Raw genomic sequence first — 20,330 nt, 5'->3', positions numbered from 1 at the left:
GAATATTTATAAAGCGACGCACCATAATCAAAACCCACGTGTACACATACACATATATACAGAGATACGAACCCTTACACATGGATACAAACACACAAAATAAAAATCACGGGCATACATGTATAAATAAAAATGCAGTCACGTACCGACGAATATAGAAATTCACAAAATTTTACTCAAACGCATGCACATATAGACGCACACCTATAGGCAATGATACAAGCACACACGCACATGGACGTGTGTGTATAGTTACACGTAAACATACACACATATTCACTTAAAGGAGTTGAAATTCTGATTAGGTAGAATGCAACTCGTTAACCAGCTTAATGTTGACGGTAATTGAACAAGCTACAGTGACAGACAGATTAATTGAACTGCAACATCAACTATTTTTCTGAATGAACTAAATTTTGCTGAAAGGGTGTCAGAATAAGTGAGTGACTCCCAATCAAAGTATATCCTGGCATTTTCTTTTTAATTTTCTATTTAGAAGGAGGGACTCTTTATTATCTATTTGTATTCTGTTATATGTATGCATATATGATTTTCTGATACATATTTTTCTGTGTATCTATTTTGGCCTTTGTATTGTATAGCCGAGTTGGTTACACATTAAGTGCTGCGAATCTCTTCCCCAATGTTGTCTTGCCGGCCGCCCATCTTATGTTTGGCTGTAGTTAAGCCCCAGCCCTTATGCCAATAGATGTACGAAAATGATAGCTTGACAAGGAATTGGTGACACTTTCTTTAAAGATCAATCTTGTTTGTAGATTTAGGGCAAAATCTAACATTTGTGTAGATTTGATTACAAGCATCGGTCTGCCGATCCACAACCGAGGATCCACACTTCTATTATTATATACAGAACGTTTCCGATTACTTAGGAAGACATTCTTTGAATAGGGGGGGCCTTATGTTTTCCTCGTATTCGAGTTAATAGTATTATTGTTTATTTAGTTATTACATAAGAGGCTTAAGATCTTCATATATATATATATATATATATATATATATATATATATATATATATATATATAATATCGCAGGCAAAAAGAAACACACATCTACATAAAAACGCGATACCTCAGCAGTCCTGCGAGATGGTCCGGTTGTAGAGGTTTAGGCTTCTTAACATGGTCCCGATTTCAAATCTCGTAAAATGCGGCCTCTCTGATGAATCGTAGACAGCAAAACACGTGTCAGTAGAGTATTAAATTTAAAAAAAAAACAGTACATATATCAATCCTCATTTGGTGGTACCAAATTGATGGAAACTCGTATTAGGTAAAAATTTATTGAATTTATTCCAAAAGTATCTGAAACAAAAACAAACAAATCACATCTACATAAAAAAACGCGATAACCCAGTAGTCGTGCGAGATGGTCCGATGGCGTAGGTTTAGACTTCTTATCATAGCGTCCAGATTTCGAGTCTCGCTAGATTCAGCCACTCTGATGAGTCGCAAACGATGACACACATGTCAATGGATAATATTATATTAAAAACAATATATTTTTTTTTCAATTTGTCTTTACATGAGCAGTAATTTGTTGCTACACATTAATGAGCATGTTTCGGTCTTCAAGTTTTCAGTAACTAGTGTCCTCTTCAGGCAAACGCTTATATTCAAAAGAATCTCATATATATATATATATATATATATATATATATATATATATATATGTATATATATATAGATATATATATACAAGTTATAAAAAATATATATGGCAATTAAGCTACACAGAATATTCCGCGAGAATTAAACTCGTTTTCATAACTTACAACTTTGTTCTACCAATGTATTGAGCACTGTTGAAGTAAATACTAAAAACTTACGCATAAAATTATATCTTCGTATATAAATTTATGAGGTTAAATAAAGTACTCATATATATATATATATATATATATATATATACATATATATGACTACTTTATTATATTCACTTACTCTCTCTCTCTCTCTCTATATATATATACATATATATATATATATATATATATATATATACATGCATTATATATACAGAAATATTCATTATATATCTTTATATCCATTATATATATATATATATATATATATATATATATATATATATAAAGAGAGACAGAGAGCGAGAGAGAGAGAAAGAGAGAGTAGAAAGAGGGAGATTTTTATCTATCGGTTATTCTGTAGTCAGCTCGATTTGCTAAGTCATCATAGCGAGAGCGACGCTGGAGATGTGTTTGTAAATTGCAAATGATGCGATAACTTTACTGTGAGAAAAATTTGAGAAACAAATTATTTCACGTTGTTTCCCCGACAACTGTCAACCTCGTTCGTACGATTTAACCTTTTTAGATAATTTTCTTTTCGAAGTATGTAAAATACGACTCTAGTATTATATAGTTTCATATTTTACTGTTTTTTACTGGTTGCAAATTAAAAAGGGTTAAATTAATATTCTTTATGAAAGTGTTCCATATTATATGTAAAATATTATGTTATTTAATTTATTTCCCGTAATGAAAACATGGTGTTTTTACGCGAGTGGATCTCGGAATTGATGATATGTGTGAATTGTTGAATAGACGTAGCTTGAGTGAAGAGGTGCTCGGATGGTCTAATATACATGTAAAGACTGAACTAAGACAGCGTTACAATAAGGGAGGCACAGTCAAACTAGAAGGATGAAGAATGCATTTTTGAAGGATTTTCTCTTTTAAAGTCTACCAAAAATCAAGTAATTATTCAATCCACACGAATGTTGCACTGATTATTAAGTGATGAATTAATTGTATAACAGTGGGCATTTTTCATAATCGAGAGATATATATAAATATATATATATATATACATATATATATATATGTATATATATATATATATATATATATATATATATATATATCTGTTTTGCCTACTAAATGCCCTTACTTTATTTTTGAAGTCAAATACACTGAAGAAAATATATTGTATTGTGAAACAGTGAGAATTGTAGATAGAAGAAAAAAAAAAGAAACAACTGTGGACGTATCAGATTTTAAGGTTGAAAATACGAATTTGAAATGTGTTTAATTTTCCATCGTTTGTGTTTTGAAGTGTGGAATTTGTTGAATATGTTAATAATAATTATTATTTGTCGGATTAGTAAAAAATATTATATATTTTAATTGTTTTTACGCAAAAATCACCTCTTTTAATCTTTGAAAAAATAATTAATAATTTTGTTTCACTTAGCCCAATATTAGTAATGTACTATTAAATACGAAAATTTTGGAAGAATCGATACCAAAAATTAAAGAAATCGATAAAGTACTGAGTATTTTGCCAAAAATACAATAGTTTGTGTCTACAATTAGTATTTACGTGATATTGCCCTAACTATTGTAGGCTTACTGTAAACTTACACATAATTCTTGTATAATAATTATACAATTATATTATTATTATAATTATAATATATATAATAATAATTGTAAACTTACACATAATTCTTGTATAATAATTATACAATTATATTATTATTATAATTATAATATATATAATAATAATTGTAAACTTACACATAATTCTTGTATAATAAATATACAATTATATTATTATTATAATTATAATATATATAATAATAATTGTAAACTTACACATAATTCTTCGTATTTACAAAGGGTTATTATCGACCACTTTTATCGTTTGCTGTGACTTGCGCTTGACTAAGTTTAATGTGCTGTGGACTTGCAACTCCTTTTTTTTTAATTAAATTTACACCCCAAACAAGGCACTGCGCCACTTTGAAGCAGGGGGCTACTATTAGGGACTTAATTAGCGGGGTCATCATGAAGGAAGATGAGTAGAAAGATGTTTGTTAACATTACACTTGAACTTCTGCATATCATTGCAGTTGGGAAAGCAGAATCCCGGAAGGGAGTTCCAAAGACCCGCAGTTCTGGGGAAGAAACTAGTGGAGTAAAAGGCTTTCTTGCACCTAGGGATCTCTACTGTAAAGGGATGAGACTTAGTAGCTTGTCGGGTTTGTCGGGGGTAGTTACGTCGGGGAGGTACAAGTGTTTTCAGTTCGTCAGAGCATTCACCATTAAAGTATTTGCAGAACAGGCAGAGGGATGCAACATCTCGTCGATGGGACAAAGGCTGAAGCCTAGATGACACTTCAGGACCTATCAGGTTGGCGACTCTCTTTTGAACCCTGCCCAGGAGCGAGAGACAAGCAGCAGATGCTCCAGCTCAGATGTGACAACAGTACTCGATACATAGGCGAATGGTTGCCTTATAGAGGTATAGGAAACTGCCAGGCGTAAGTAGTTTTCTAGCACGGTAGAGGGAGCCAACCTTCCTTGCAGCAGCCTTGGCAATGCTCTCAATGTATCTATTCCAGTTCATATTCCCTGTAAACGTTAGGCCGAGGAGTTTAAAAGAAGTAATTTCAGGTAATGTGGTCTTGACCATTGCTATTGGTGGTAGAGAAGGTTTCTTGTAGTTACTGAAGGAAACAAGCTTAGTCTTAGCAGCATTGAATGTGACCAACCATTTTTGTCCCCATTCCACTACGGATTGGAGCTCATCCTCTAGTGTTTCTGCCATTTCCTTGGATATGTGTTCATTTGTTTTCCCCCCATATCTGTTATAGAGAGTGGTGTCATCGGCAAATATACCCATCTCAGAAACAATTTTATCAGGGAGGTCGTTTATGAATATCAGGGATAATAGAGGTCCAAGGAGAGCCCCCTGAGGTACTCCCGCATTTATGTCATATTGTTTGAATGTACGACCGTCGAGTACAACTTTGATTTTTCTATTACTTAAGAAGGATTTAATTATATTATGAATTCTTCCAGTGATTCCATATGATCTAATTTTCCTTAGAAGACCATCGTGCCATACCCTGTCAAAAGCCTTAGATATATCGAGGGCCACCGCTCTACCCTCCCCTGTTTTATCCAATGAACGGTATATACGTTCAGAAACTACAGTTAAGATATCTGCTGTTGAACGGGCTTGCCTGAATCCATATTGTTTGTCAGTCAGGAGTTTAGCAGCTGTTAGGTGCTGGACTAGGGCTTGATTAACTAAGGACTCAAATATTTTGGCGAAAAGCGGGAGGAGGCTAATGGGGCAATAATTTAGTGGGTCAGTTTTTTCACATGAATTCTTGAAGACTGGTACCACTCTCTCGTCCAGAAACACTTGGTCCTGGTTGCAAGACAGGTGCTGAGGATTAAGCGAGATTCTAGAGGCAGGAGTTGTCTCCAACACATACGGGGTTCAAAACCGTCACGCATCTTGTACTAACCAGCCTCATGCTTGCTTGACTTCGGGGGTTATGTAGACAACACCCACCCACCCACCCACATATATATATATATATATATATATATATATACATATATATATACAGAGAGAGAGAGGGGGGATTAATAAAACATGTTAAAATCACTTTAACAAGAGTTAAAAACATTACTTTTCAAAAAGTATTTAAATCCCAATCATTTGATTCCTCACTTAATCGCCAAAACAAACATAAAAATTATACGGAAATTTACAGGATTAAATCAACTAAATTTGTCTCGTAGTTTCTTTTAGGTTATCATTAATTTTTGGACTTTTAAATTTTTCCACGCGAAGTCTATAGTGAGATAAAAAAAAAAGAACTATTTGAAATTCAGGCATTTATGTTATAATAGTTTTGCATATTCTCATAGGAAATCATCCTAAACCTTATTTAGACAAAAATAGTTAAATGGATTTTTAAAGATTTTAATTCGTTTTAGTAAAAACAACTTCTTTTTCTTTCATTTTGTTGGCTGTGCCGAAACTAAGACGACGTGTATTCGTCGGCTCAGCCTTCTAACTACCATAACTTGTTCGAGCATTTTATTTACTTTTCCCATTCTTGATGTCTGATTTCAGTGGGTGAAAGGAAGTTTCGTCATTAACTTTTATGTGTTTTTGATAAGATTAAAGTAGAAAAAAGGTCACAGAAGAAAATAAAAAAGGAGGAGGTATAACAATCTGGTGAAACCAAAAGTAATATGCCATCAGCCATTTACTGGTATTCTAATAGTAATAAAAGCTGTTGTAGTATTTCATATACTTAGCCGCCACTAAGTTTTTGAGATAGGTAAGAAAAAAGACTGAATCATATTGAACAGTGTGAATGCATATTATAATAAAACTTCATGAAATATTGACAGATATTTAGATCACTAGGGAGTAAGTGCTAACGTAACACGAACAATAATTTTTAAATGCAAAAATTAAATAAAAGACGATTAAATAAAACTACGATCCAATACCTACATTTTACATGTAACTAACGCTATTTTTAGTCAGAAATTTACATTTGGAAAAGTATATATATATATATATATATATATATATATATATATATATATATATATATATATATATATATATATGCTAGCAAATGTACCCGTCGTTGACTGGGTTCAAACACAGCCTACAGAAAATGGACTCTGATTTATGAAAGTACGATAGGTTATTAAAAGGAAGGGGTGTAATGAGATAGCTTCGAATTTGGGGGTATCAAAACCAAAGCAAAATATGATGAAAGTAAAAATAAAATAGATAAACCCCGTAATTTATTATACCATACATGTTCACACTGAAACACTTATCACAATATTCTGTGGATCTATATAAAAAAAAAACTTGTTAAACTTTGTGACATATTTCCATTCTATGGAGGCAGCCGCGAACGAACACCCCATAATTTTATGATACCACAGTTCTTCAAACTGAAACATAATTATCAAAGTATACTTACGCAGATAAATATGGAAAGTCTTTAATAAAGTTTGTGCCTAGTTCGATTCTATGGAGGCTAGGCGCGAACCCAGACCCCACAATTTTATCATACCATCCCTATTTAAGTTAAAACATACTTATCAAAGTAGTCTTGTGTACACCTATATCAAAAACACTTGTAAACGTTTATTTTAAAATTTTTAAATTGTTTATTTCCATACTTTGTGGACCAGGCGCGAACGCAGATCCAACAATTTTAATGAACCACCATTCCGCCAGATCAAACATAGCCATTCCTGTGTCTCGATGCATCTATCATTATATGTAATCATTTTTTTTTTTAAATAGTCAACCATAGAGGAGCATATTCGTGACCAGACACACACACACACACACACACACACACAAACACACACACGCACACAAACACACATACATACATTCAGCTTTTTATTATAGATATATACTTCGTGCTTGATACGTAACTTTTTTTTTTCAACCTTTACCTGATCAAACGAACGACAAGAATGTAACTTCGAAGTTCTGTACGAGAGGCGCATTATTTAATCGTTAGAGAAACTATTATTTCGTTTATTAAGTAACTGTTTTATGACGTTAATTAGCTTGGTATACGCTTGCTAGATTTGGAGGTTAAATCGAGTTTTACTAGTTGAAAACTATTCAACTAATAGGTTTCCGTTAAATCCTTATATACAGTTTAACTTAAAAAGCAGAGCGTATTTAAATTTGAGAATGGAAGGATATGGCTATTGTAAAATAGTCACATTTTGGCATTCATTAAATTGCATATGTGTTTAGTCGCTACAGTAATCCTTATTTATTTAGATATGCATTTTTTTTTCAGTAACGTAATATATATTATGATGTCCGGATCTACTCAGCAATCTCTTGAACACAATTGCTTGCAAGCCATATTCTTTTTAAAAAATCTACAAATATAATCGTTATTAAGATATCCAAATTGCCAATGTAAAAGTTTTTTTTTTTAACTGTACGGAATTCTATAAGGCATTGAAAGTGTGTATGATCCGAAAGTTTGATAGTAAACGCTAAAGTCAGACTGACGTATTTTCTGAAAAGATTTTATTTCCCTTTATTTGTTTTGTTGTCTCGTGGTTACTGGCGCCCAAAATAGTTCTTCCTCAAGTTTCTTTTCAATAACAGAGGGCGACTAGTTGAGGAGACGTCAACTCCAACCAACTTCAACCCGCCATGACAGGATAGTTCATTGTGTTTGCCTTTGCAACGAAAATAGAGGGAGGTCGTTATTTATTTGAGATTCACTTTGAAGAAGCCGTGCAATGTCCCGTGCATAAGCATGTTGTCCAGGGCAAACCGGGGAAAGGTAAAAGAAAAAGGCCAAAGAAAAACACAATTTTAAAAATAAATAAAAAGAAAAACAGATGGAACAGTCTTTCGTTCTAAGCCTAGGAAATGTATTACTTACACTTTCTTCTATGTAAGTGCTACTTCGCCAAAATGCTTTTCATTTAAGAAATATAAACAAAAAACAGGTGTGTTGGGACCAGCCGACATATACATATCGAAAGGAATTCCTCTTACTTTATTAAAAAAGATGTGTTTATTTTATTTGTCTGCGAATTGGGAACCCCTGACAAACGAAATAAAACTTAATTTTAAAGTTGGAACATTTGTCTTCTTTCCGAACCTATCTAGACCAAAAATTTATGGAGGATATAGTTAACTGGGTGCGAGGTGGACAGGAAAATAACCTCGTAATAATTAGGTAGAATGTTATTGTATTGAAAAGCAAGACAACAGGAATTTAAGGTCATATCGGCTTTCGTAAGTTGAATAGCAAAGATGGCCGACCGATGCTAACGTCACGCGGAAACTTAAAATTGCGAATTGCAAATATAGGAACGAAATGCATTTTATTAAGTTTTAACTCACAAAACAACAAAGAAGAAACCGAGTTTTTGCTTCCTTTCTTTTTTCAGACATCTGCTATATTCGAATTTGTAAATTACATAGTTATTTTGAAATAATTAAACTATACTTTCATTTGTGTTTTCATGTTATATAATTTTATCTCGTCTTATTTCTGAAGTTAAAGAAAAGAAAGTTGAACATACTTTTTGTAATAAATGTCAATCTTAGAGAAACTGAAAATTAAAAATAATAAAAATAATATATCTCTAAAAATTTAATTCATACAAATGAAATTATCTCGGGATAAACTCATTCAATAAAAACACGTAGTTACAACTGTCCTTTCTTTTGCTATGTGTTCTTTATTTTATTGAAATTCTCGTTAGGTGCAAAAGATTTCGGTAAACAATTGTCTGAAAATGAGAAGACACAACAAGTTGGTTTTCTTTTCTTTTTTATTTGCGTAACAACTATTAAGAAGCATCTCGCAATTTTAACTTTTCTATATAGCGTACGCGACCATCTTGTCTATTCAACCCATATTGCCAAGTTTGCTTATATTTCACTTGTAAATGACTTCGTTGTCATCTGTTAAGTAGCAACTCAATGATAGTGTGTGCCACAAACACGTAATTTTAGAAATACACTGTGTCAAAGACAAGTCTCTTTAGTTTTAGGTAAAGAGAAAAAGAACTGGGAACTGTTTGCAGTAGGGGTTTTTTCGAATGTTTTGCAGGGGTATAGATTCAAGCTCAGACGATAACTTGCGATGAAAGCGTACGAAATGTGTGTAAAGTACACAGCCTTGACTCATTCGGAATGTTTGCAACCTTCATGCAAGTAGTTCTCTGAGTAGCTAATTATAAACAAGCACACCCCAACATAATAGTATAAAGACTAACGTCCTTGGAAAAATGATTTTATTATTTTGAATCTTGATCTGATCCTCGATTTATACACGAATCATATACATGAAAAATTGCCGCACTGTCTAAGGATCTAGGAGGATACCGGTAAGATAACTTGTTCAACTATCCACAGTGAAAAAAAAGTGAGATCGTGTCTTCTTTTCTTCTAGCATCTTTCTCAGATTAGAGACGCCTCACTTTTTTCTTTTTTATGTTTATTTTTACGTTAAGCAAAAAACTAGGCTAGAGGTTATATGTTGTATCTAGGCATTATTTTTTTCTTTCCGAAAAAAAAAATAATCACGCCTAGATACATCAACAGTAAATATATTCCTTTCTTCCTCTGTTTACATGTAACAAGATATAACTCTCATAAACAAAATTCCTATCTAAGGACTGAACGTTGTTAATGCGCGCTGTTTCAGTTAAACTACAACATGGTCGTATGCTGAAATCTAATGTTTGCAAATATTGCACCGCTGTCCTCTATAATAATAAACATCTTGGAATTTCACGTAGAATTTCCTTTTCCAATTGACAATCTCATTATCACTTATCCAAATGTAGAAATTTGACTCCAATAAGAGATTATTCGGGTTAGTATTACTATACACATGGATTCGAAAAAGTTGTCAAAAACAAATATAAAACAAATAAATGTTATCAAAGGCAAGATAAGTTACTTTTCTACCTAACTGGATATATTTGTTGTGTTTTTATTCAGTGTGACATGTTTATTCAGCTCGAAAAACATGCAGTGTTTACCGATGTATTGGAAAATTCAAAATGGCGGCCGACTCTCTCTCGGAGAGGGTAAGTTTGGGAAAAGGTATTAGAAATAATAAACTAGACAAAATACTATTAGAAATCCGCTCAATATATGTTACCGTGACATAAGTTGACATATATTCGGTTGATTTTTAATAGTATTTTGTCTAGTTTATTATTTATAACATTTTTCCCAAACTTACCGTGTTAAAAAAACCGTCGGGCGCCATTTTGAATTTTCCAATCCATCGGTAAACACTGCATGTTTTTCGAGCTGAATAAACATGTTACATTGAATAAAAACACAAAAAATATATCCAGTTAGGAAGAAAAGTAACTTATCTTGCCTTTGATAACATTTATTTGTTCTATATTTGTTTTTTGACAACTTTTTCGAATCTATGTGTACAGTAATACAAACCCGATTATTCATTAGTACAAAACAGATAGTAAGAAATTATATTATGGCTCTCTTAGGTAATTTTTAACCGAAATGTTCCGGAGTTGAGTCAATAAGAATCCATAAAAAGTAGAATTAGTGTTGTGATAAAAAAGGGTAAAAAATGTGTGATTTATAAATAGTTGCCTGGGAATTATTTAATAAACCCGTTTACCCCAACCAAAAAATATCAGAATAATCTGATGAAAGAAGGCACAGGCGATTTTCACCAAAGTTAACACCTTACACAGCCTAATATCACAAGTGAATTTGAGAAGTTTTATTACCAAACAAGCCGAAAGCTTGGACGTATAAAACGCACAAAAAGTTCTTTGATTTGGCAAATGACAAGTTATAAACTGAATGTTATTGTTTAGCGCATTATTGAAGCATGATAGTTGACTCTTTTAATTTAAACTTTAATTCAAGCTATGTTATAAAATTGACAGAATATTCTTTACAGTGTATTGTGGACTTAATCAATGTAAAGCTCTATCTCCGTGAACCTCGATGGATTCCCAACTAGAGAAGGAAATTTATCGATTGGATTGAAAAAAATGGTTGATTTAATCGACTACGATAAAAATGACTGAGTTCGTTCGATCACAAAAAGGTCGAAAATAAAAATTAAAAATAAAACATTAAAATAGTTAGACAAGCACCAGTGAAGAATTAAGAACAAGATGTAAACACATTAACTTTATTTAAATCTGGATTTAAAAAAAATGGATTTTATTTTCTTTATTTTCAGGTCCTTCCATTTTTTTTTTATGTATTCCCGTATGTCTTGTCTGAGTTTTCTATCAGCTTTTCGTATTCCCCTACGTTCTCATCCATTGCAACGAATCTGTCCGGTGTGACTTCTTGGGCATACTTCGCAGAAGCACGTCCTTGAAACGATAACCAAATGTAACGTTATGTTTTCCGCTTCGAGGATAAGATTGATCTACCGCTGACCGCGTAGCGTATGATCTCAGCTTTCTTCTGCTGAAAAAGAGGGTCATTCAACTGGTTGTTCTCTACAGTTAACGACAATAATCGACGTTATTTGTAGTTTTGTATAATTATTTATTCACAAAAGACAGAATCAAAAGTATTAGAAATGAACAGTTTTTAAGAAAATTTAATTTAAAGAAATAAATTATCGATTTAAAGTTTCTTCTTTGATGGATTAAAACGGCCTTAGTGGATGTTTACAAATATCGATTACTTGCTGTTGTCGGGCTACGGATGAGTGCTTATTGAACGGCGGGCGAGGGAAACGAGTGGGCAGTTTCTCTCCAAGTTCTCTCTGTTGTATCGACTCGATCCCCTTCTAAACTCTGTCTCGAAACTCTGCACGGGCTAAAGTATAGCAGTTTGGGGTAGGTATGGCCACGTCGGATGTTCCAGCCACCCAATCATCGTCCAATCTAACATACCTTGGTTCGTTTTATTGGATAATCAGCTGCCCCTCCCCACAATAAGATCAGGTAATTTGCATTGAAATTGACTTTCCATCGATATCGTCTAACCAACTCGAGAACTTTACCCTTAACCTCTCGGTCACATTCAAAACGCCAGTAGCCAAAACAATTAGCTACTCCCAATAATCCTGTTGCATAAAAATATTTTCACAAAAATATGTTTTTATATTTCCGTCTTTGTTTACCTTTACAAAGGAATGCACTTTCTGGCCGGTTCTACCATTTTCTTTTTCCAATTGGAAGGATTACACGGTGTTTTCCAGCTCCTGCCATTAAATAAAAGGGCTCTAATTCCTCCTATGTTTTCGCCTTTCTAGGGTAATTTTAAACAATAGCTTCAAAGTATCTACCTGCAAACCCGTCCTGGGTAAATCTCCTTCTACCACGGCGTGTTGGTTCATACTTTCATTTCTCTATTTTACTTTCTTATATTATTTTTTCTTTTTAATGATCCCAATAATCCTATTGTGGCCCATTCATTTGTTACACACACACACACACACACACACACACACACACACACACACATATATATATATATATATATATATATATATATATATATATACGAGCAAACAGTTAATAAAACATGTTAAAAAAGACTTTTGAATGAGTTAAAACATATTTAATCTGAAACGGAAACACTAGATAAGTGGATACTCCTTAATCCGCTTAGTTTCGAAGAAATACTTTCCTTATCATCAGAGGGCAGGAATTAGCAAAATGCGGGATCGGATTTTACATGCAAAAATATTTGATGAAACAACAAGTAAGTCAAAGATCTTACTTGATGACAAAAAAAGTGAAGCAGAGGGAATATGGTTCAGAAAAAGGTGATTACACATGACTAGATAGTTTGATGGAAGATAAATAATCCAGTGACGGTAAAATCCAAATATATAACTTCAAGAAAGTTAATTGAATTTCCATTTGCACAAGTAAAATCCAAGGAAATCCCGTAATTGGAAGAAGATGGTCCATAATTATCCAAAGGGAGAAATCCGTGGAATAATTTACAAAAATGTGTACAAGGAAAAAAGGGAAAATTCCAATAAACTCTAATATATATATATATATATATATATATATATATATATATATATATATATATCGGTTCTGATTTAATCTCTTATAGTGTACTTACTTTTCTCAAATCTTTATATTTCGAACATTGTTTTCTATGTTTGTATTTTGTATAATTTTGTCTGTATGCCCGCCTTCGATGAGAAGTATTTTGCTGCGAAATACCATGGTTCATATATTTTTTCTTAATTTTCCCCTTTTATTTTTCTTCTTGTGTTGATGATATAATAAAGTTACATGTAACGTTTCTTCTTCACCTGTCATTTAATATATTTGTTAGCTCCTCTTAACAGTTTTGAGCTATTCTTATCTTGGTAAAATTGTACTGTGAAAATATATTCTTTGATAAAATAATTGTGTTACATCTATATTATATATGCATATACATTATATTTATTGCATGTACACGTACATATACATATATATTATACATACTTAAATATTATATATACACATATACACTCTATACACATATATATATATATTATATATACTATATGCATACATATAATGTATATATGTATATATATAATATATATATATATACATATGTGTTCTTTTAAATAGAAAGAGATTTTTGTGTGCGTGTATGGGTATGTGTGAGAAAGTTCATTTCCTGTTGATTCAGAATGTATTCGGCCGATTGTTTGAAAATCTCACACGAAAGTACTTGATGTGTCTGGCAATGGGTTAATATTGGGATGTGGCCGATGATATCAAATATCGAAAGTCTAAATAATCCCATAAAAAAGAATTAAGACTGATTTTTACAAAGTTAACAGTTTTAAACAACCTAACATAACAAGTGAATTAAAAAAAACATATCACTCAACAAGCAGAAACGCCTTGCCTATTAAATCTAATAGCGAGTCTTTTATGGGACAAGGGCGCAGTTGAAACGATTTTTAAAGCACAATTGAACCACGATGCTTAGCTTTTGTTCGTTTATATTTGATTCAAGGGATCCTGTAAAAAAAATGTGTCATTAAATCAACCGTCGTTTTTAAAAAAGACAGTGGCCTGTTAGAAATGGATGTTTCTTTTTATACAACAATGAGATTATGATAAGTACCTTTCGCATTTTTAACTTAAGTGATGCAAGTATTTACAGATCATTCTATAAAATAAGCAGTAGACTTAATACAATTGAACATAAACTACCATATATCGTGGAAAAAGTCACTGCAAAGAGGCATGTGAAACTTCCTTGTAGTATACTACGGAAAGGGAGTGCATAATTAGAGTAGGCGATTAATCAATTTGATTAAAGAATGAACAATTAAACCAATTTTGTTGACGATAAAATTTTAAGACGATGGAACATTTCTTGATCCACATCAAATGCCGGAGAATGTCCAGCATCGAAGCTAGTTATATATAAGATGTGTGATTTCTAATGGATAAGATTACTGAAAAAATATTTCACTTGGTGATACAAGAACCAAAGTTGAAATTTGTCACGTTTGCTTCTGCAGCCATCTTGAAAACTGGCAGCCATCTTAAATTTTCTGATGGCTTACGTGCATTTCTTAAAATGTATGTTCTGGAGGTCATATGTGAAAATTTATGGGCTTATATCACTAAATGAACGATTTTTGTGGAATATTAAGATAAGTTGCCCCACTATTTTTAGTGATATATATTTTGAACCATTACTTTTTGTATTGTATTTGTATTTTTCCTAAGCATTGACGAGAGACAGTTGCCCCTTCTGTTTACGTTTTTAGCGATGTTCTCTTTTTATGGAACGTGTTTTTTTGTATTGTTTATATATTAAATAGTTTAATATTTCTTTAAAATATATTTTATACACATATATATATATTTATATACACACATATATATATATATATACATATATATGAAGATGATTAGACATTTTTTTTAATTTAAAAAGCATTAGCTAGAAGATAAATATTAAACGTTTAAGCTATACCACGATATATCTAAACATATACACACACACAAGCACACACACACACACGCATATATATATATATATATATATATATATATATATATATATATATATATATATCATGGTATAGCTTATATGCACGTGAATATATTTAATAATAAAAATAAAATATACGCACCTCATAAAATATTCAGTGTGACTTATATATATATATATATATATATATATATATGTGTGTGTGTGTGTGTGTCTGTGTGTCTGTGTGTGTATGTTTGCGTATGTAAATGACAAAAGGAGCTTATAACTCTTTAAAAACGTCAAGGTAGCGGAAAAAAATAAATAAGAGCATATAGCTAAATAAACTATAACGACTAATCTTATATTCAAAAGTGACAATAAACTTTGTAGTAAGCTGTCAGTCATCGTATCTCATTGGTAAAACGCCAAATTTAGCTGCAGTTGTCGAGTGTTCGGTTTTAACACATGCTTGTGACGCTGAAATATAGAATGAGGCATTGCTATAGCTGTTATGCACGTAATAATATTTAACATTAGACACGTATATTATTAAATAAAATGGACATAGTTTATTAATTCTATTTCCGATCTTTTTTAAAAATCCCAAATAATGGTCTTCACTTTTGGTAAAACTGGCTGATGTAATCTTGATATTTATCGAAGTTCTGAGTAACTTTCTAATATTTCTGTATTCGTCTTCTGGGATATATTGATGTGTCTCCGAAAATAAAGCAGATAAAATTTATATTAGTTTCACTACTACTAATTGGTTATGGAGATTAATCATGCACCATTAAGGAAACAGTGTTTTGTTAAACCATCTGAATAATCAACATTCGTGTCCTTTGTCTCAATTTTAGGAAGCTTTTAGTTCACACAATATCTGCCATTGTACAGATTAATAATAAACGAACACCTTAAATACGAAAAGAATCACTAATCAAAACTAAACAATCGACTATTATAAAAATAAAATAAATTTACTAATAGTAGTAACATCCTGAAATGTTTGTAACGTTCTTAAAATAATGACCCAAAGGACACAATATATACGCTATATATACTCATACATATCATCATTATATATACAGGATGACCAAAAAAAACGGGCCCAACTCTAATTAGGGACAGTTTCTTAGTGTTTTGTCCGAATGAAATAAAACTTTGGTCATAACTAGTTTATTATATTCAAAACATCACGTAAAAACACTAGGGTCTTTGGCCTTTTTTTCTCGGTTCTACAGCATATGTTCTAGGTATACTTTCTCTTTTTGTGTGTTTTTTTTGTATTTTTGGGTTACCCTGTATATATATATATATATATATATATATATATATATATATATATATATATATAGAGAGAGAGAGAGAGAGAGAGAGAGAGAGGGGGGAGAGATAAAGAAACAGAGAGAGAAAAATAAGATAAATTGTTCAAAACCAATTAGATTACTCTATATTTGATGACAAATAAAGGTAGGTTGGAAAATGGTCTGGCTTATGAAAATATGGCGGCCACACCCGCCAGTACCTACCATAAATGAACATCGTTATTCTGAAGTTGGAAATTACCAAAATTAGAATTTTTAGAAAAATTAAAAACGCCTATTTTATTTTGTGAAATATGCTTAAGAGAAAAATTGCTGCTTAAATATACTAACATCGATATATTAGAGCAAATATTATAAAATGCAACAGAGATACCTAGCTTATGATTTTTTTCGAGTTTCCGTATAATCTGTTTTGCATCAAAATAGAAAATATTGATGAAGGTCCCATATTTGTCATACGCGCTTTCGATTCGTCTGTGAATCATCTTCAGGTGTTGAGGAAATGAAAGTTAATAAGAGCGAAAGATGGAAATTAAAAAGTGAAAAGAAAAATATACATTAGATATATATATATACATATATATATGCATATATATATATATATATATATATATATATATATATGCATATATATAAATGTCGATGAAAAGTGAATTAAAATTTAGATCTACTATAAATTAGAGTATGAAAATCAGCAAGTCCGTGGGCCAATAGTTGCAAAAGCAAGGTATCACCGTTGCATTTAATAATGTTTTCTTGAATTTTAAAAAATGCTGCTTTTATATACAAATTTCATATATATATATATATATATATATATATATATATATATATATATATATATATATATGTAATCACCGACATACAATCCTGTTTCGTTGTATCCCACCTCAGTGTCTCTTGACTAGCACCTCTCACAAGCCGAGGATTGAGTTGATCGTCGGCAGTTCTTCCGATCGACCCACCGGAGCAGTGCCCCTCAAAAAACCTCGCCAAATGTCTACTTTTAAACAAACATTCGACCTCGGGTTTTATATTGCTCAAACCGCTTATTTATACACAAACAGCGAGCCTCGCATTTTTTCAGCCAATTAAGAAGCGGGTGGGATTATTTACGACAGTGCTCTACCCAAAGAAGGACGCTTATGTGTGTGGGTATGTGTGTGTATGTGCAGTGACAATTTTTAAGCTATTTTTTTCATTTGCTCATCATATGACATTGTGTATCCTGTTGTATTTGTTCCTCATTTCATCCATTGTACGAATCCGTATTTATTTATCCAGTTTTAAATTTCCATTTCATCGCTAGAAATTCCTGTTTTCCGTTTGTTTCTTGTCCATTTTGTAAAATATCTTGTATATCGTTCGCTAACAATAGACTTCCTACTGATCCTCTAGCGACTTAAGTTGCAAAAAGATACGAGAGACATTCAACAGCTTTACAAATAACGAACGCATGCACAGACCTCGACATTTTTGCTTTCCATCCCTGTCCACGCACATTCATCTACCCCCCCAAAAAAAAAACGACAAAAGAAAGCAAAGTGTGCCAGTTGATTTAGATTGATTGTCCAGTGTTGCCCGGGTTAGTAATCTAGTTCGCCATTATCTAATTATCTTTACTCCTCCTCTCGTTTAGGATAAATATGTATCGTGTCCCATTTCGTCGGTACTTCCGGTATTTTCAAATACGCTGTTGTAAAGTAGGTTACACATTAGCTCTCTTGAACTTTCCAACATTTTTTATATGACCATTGCGGCTTAGGATTGTTAAAATCGCAAGTGTTTTTTTTTTTCTTTTTTTTTTAAATATATAATGCAAGTATTTCATCATGAGCATTCTATAAACACATAAAGGCTGACTTTATTTAAGAAAAATAAAACACACATGCACATAATAACTTCACTGAGACTTGAATCATTCACAACTGAAAGGCTTAATTGTATTTATATGTATTCCCACATTGACAGGCTTAACCCCCGGTTGCGAAACCTATTATAACGGTTTATTACCTTCTTTGTAACTTCTTTCTCACAGAAGAGAGGTTGTTAGTCTTTCACTGTTCAATTGTTATTTTCATGGAAAACGCTCGACTGCGATTCAATCCCCGCCTGAAAACCCTTAAAATCAAACGCTTGCCTAGCTACAACCATTGTCAACACTTTTTCCTACTCTGTGTCTTTGGCTAAATCTAAGTACAAATTCCTGAGCCAAATTTCTTTCCTATAACAAGTTATTGTATAGCCGTTCACAAATATAATCAAAATGTACAGAATTACCATCACTGCTGATTATTATGCTATTGTCTCACGGACAATCTTACACTCATTAATCTTTATCATCGAGTATCCTTGAGGCATGGATAAGTTGTGATGCCCTTGTAAAAAAGGATACATTTGCCCCTTAAAACTCTTAAACATTTTTCTATGTAATCAAAGTTAAATTAGATTGTTCAAATTTCGAGTTAATAATTAATTATAAGTCATCGATTGTCAAGGTCAAATTGCCACTCGAGGATAAGGGTTCATGAATGTACGGTAAACTGAGACAACCCTCTGATGGTCGGTAATGGTAGAACGTGGGTAGGATGTAATTATCTTAGAGGGAAGCTAATGATGATTTTTTTTTATATTATAGTAGAAAACTATAATTTTATAGTTAGATGAGAAACAAACCCACGGTATTGTGTTTCAAATATAAACAGTTCTAGAAAAAAAAGAAATTTGATCGGGAAATGTTCGTTATTTTTTTTGCAATTATATAGAATAAGGGGTATTACTAGATGTTGTTGTAGCTAGACAAAGTGCTTGAAGGGAGGCGTAGACGGAAGCTCAGTCGAGCTCCTGTTATGAAAATAATAATCCTCGAATGAACATTCTATTCAATATCCTCACGCAAAATATGCAGAATTGACTACATTACAAATAACAAACGCGTGTACAGGTTTCAACATGATGAATTTAAAAAGACTCTGATCATTCTCAATTTCAAAGTAAAACTCACTGTACATTTATTTTCACAAATGGAAACTGTGAGTATTTTGCCAGTATTGTTTCATTAAAATAAATATTTTTAGCCACGGATTTCTTCTGCTCCGGTTTCTTTTTACTGTGATGCAATTGCATTGCTTGGTTCGTCCATGCATACTTGTAGCTGATATTGATAATCAGGAAAATAGTGTTGATAATTATAGGACTTTAGGGGCACTCTTAACTAAAAGTTACAGAAAAAAATACTTAGCAGAGAATTTGTGAATTTTATCTTCCTTCCACAGTGGGAAAATTTGAGAGAATCAAGGGAAATAGGATACGAATACACAGAACCTTACAGGAAACGCCTTATTGCGTGCTGAATGTGACTAGACAGCCTAATTGCCATTGCTCGGTGGACTAAGGGTATGAGCAAAGAGTTAACACTTTCTCAAAGGATTAAAAGGAAATCTCTGGAAGATTGGACGTCTTAGAAATGCGTAGAACCATAGTTCAACAAACAAAGACACCTTTATAATTGTCTAGAGTTTAGTTTATCTGGGAGGGAGAGAAATATTCCGGTTGACAATTTGCAGCAAATTTGGACAATCATGACTTCTACGTTTACTTGACGTGAGTTTCTAAGCTATTAGTTGTAGGGATAGTAAAAATTCGTGTTTTTCGATAACCTGTGATAAAGCCTTCCTAGTCCACAAGATCGTATTTAATAAGGAGTAACATGACA

This window comes from Euprymna scolopes, chromosome 9 (assembly GCF_053919585.1).
Source record: "Euprymna scolopes isolate OS-2025 chromosome 9, ASM5391958v1, whole genome shotgun sequence".
NCBI lineage: Eukaryota > Metazoa > Mollusca > Cephalopoda > Sepiida > Sepiolidae > Euprymna > Euprymna scolopes.
Note: the sequence above shows the minus strand (reverse complement) of the source record.